This window comes from Pteropus alecto, unplaced genomic scaffold (assembly GCF_000325575.1).
Source record: "Pteropus alecto unplaced genomic scaffold, ASM32557v1 scaffold194, whole genome shotgun sequence".
In the NCBI taxonomy this organism is placed as follows: domain Eukaryota; kingdom Metazoa; phylum Chordata; class Mammalia; order Chiroptera; family Pteropodidae; genus Pteropus; species Pteropus alecto.
In genome coordinates this window covers 2452256-2453700 of record NW_006436281.1, presented here as the reverse complement: position 1 = coordinate 2453700, position 1445 = coordinate 2452256, and the positions used below count along the sequence as shown (strand labels likewise).

Below are 1445 nucleotides of genomic sequence, written 5' to 3'. Positions count from 1 at the left end.
CACAGGGGGGCACAACTTCCAGGCCCCGCCCCCAGCAGTCCCCCCACTCCCCGGCCCGCCCGGGCCCTGCCCACCCGCCGACGTCCCGTTCCGCCCTCGCCCCTCTGGCTTCCCATGTGGGCGTCCTGTCCCCGCCCCCCACAGAGTACTCAGGCCCCGCCCCCGCGGGCTGCTCGCTCCCCCGCCTGCGCCCGCTCCCCCCACGTGGGGCGTCAGGCCCCGCCTTCTCCGGGCGGGCTCCCGGCCCCCTCTCCCGGTCACCTGTCCCGGAGACCCCGCGGCGTCCGCGACTCCAGCTCCGTCGGCCTCTGCGTCCGCAGCTCCCGGGCCGCGCGCGTCACTTCCCGCCTGCATCACGTGAAGAGGAGAAATAAGGAGGGTCACTTCCGGTCCTGCAGGCCTGTTTCCGGAAGCCTTAAAGGCGCCGCACTCCCGGGGATAGACGTGGGGGTGGATGGAGCTGGTCTGCAAGGGTGTTCTGCAAACTGGTTCAACTTCCATCTGTCGGGGTTGCCTCCTTCCAGGGAAAGGAGACACCATCCTCTCTCTGTCTTCTACATGGTCCCTTATTTCCTGTTTCCAATAAATAGGTGCCAGACATTGGGCAATGACTCCTTGAAACCTGACCTACCAGGCTTGTGCTGAGGGAGAGGGCAGGTGGGGGCGGACAAAGTGATGAACGTGGTACACCCCATGCCCTACCCTCGTGAGGGAAGGCACATGTAAACGTGAAATAACAGAAATGTGGGCGATGCCTTGTGAGAAAGGTAAGAGGAGAGGCCTGAGGGTGAGACAGGGTGGCTATTCAGTCAGAGACGCGCAGCCTGTGCAAAGGCCCTGTGGTGAGTGAATTCGATATATTCTAGGAACTGGAAGAAGCTCAGAGATCAGCTGGATTTGGCTATAGAGTCCAGGGGATTACGGGCATTAACCAAAACTTAGACATAATAAACCAATTATTATAACCGATGGTAAATGCTATGTAATACCTTTGCTGGAGGCCATGACAATTTTAAGTGGGCAGACCAGATTCCCTGAGGTTGCCAATAATTTTATTTTGTGATTTAAAACATGGAAAATGCAAGTACCTGGTAGTCCCTTGCCTTATGCGGCTACTGTTAACAGCCGGTCAGAGACCTTCTCTACACATACAACTTAACTCTCATAATTCCTCAGATATCTGCCAAGTTCACGACATCACCTGCTTCCGCTCTTTCTTCAAATGTCACCTCCTCATAGCGGCGTTCCTTGAAATCACCAGTTTAAAAATTGCAAAAACCTCCCAGCCGTTTTCCCCTGCCAACTTTCTCTATTTTACTGTTTGCCCTCTAAATTACCTTTTACTTACTTGTTCACCGTCTGTCTCCTGCACTACATTGTCTGTTTTATACCTTGCTATGTCCCCAGTGCCTCCAACGGTGCCTTATACATAGGCTCTCAAAAAT

At 55.2% G+C, this 1445-nt stretch overlaps 1 protein-coding gene across 2 annotated transcripts in view; it reads right to left on the bottom strand.

Annotated features, from left to right (window-relative positions):
- The window catches only part of CCDC9 (coiled-coil domain containing 9), a 31229-nt gene extending 30845 nt beyond the window's left edge, over positions 1-384 (bottom strand). The window contains exon 1 of one of the 2 annotated variants that reach the window (XM_025046731.1): positions 262-384. The gene's annotated coding sequence lies outside the window, so the exon portion shown is untranslated. The remainder of the gene's footprint in view (positions 1-261) is intronic. The other variant, XM_025046729.1, reaches the window with a different exon arrangement.
- Between the last annotated feature and the right edge of the window lie 1061 nt (positions 385-1445).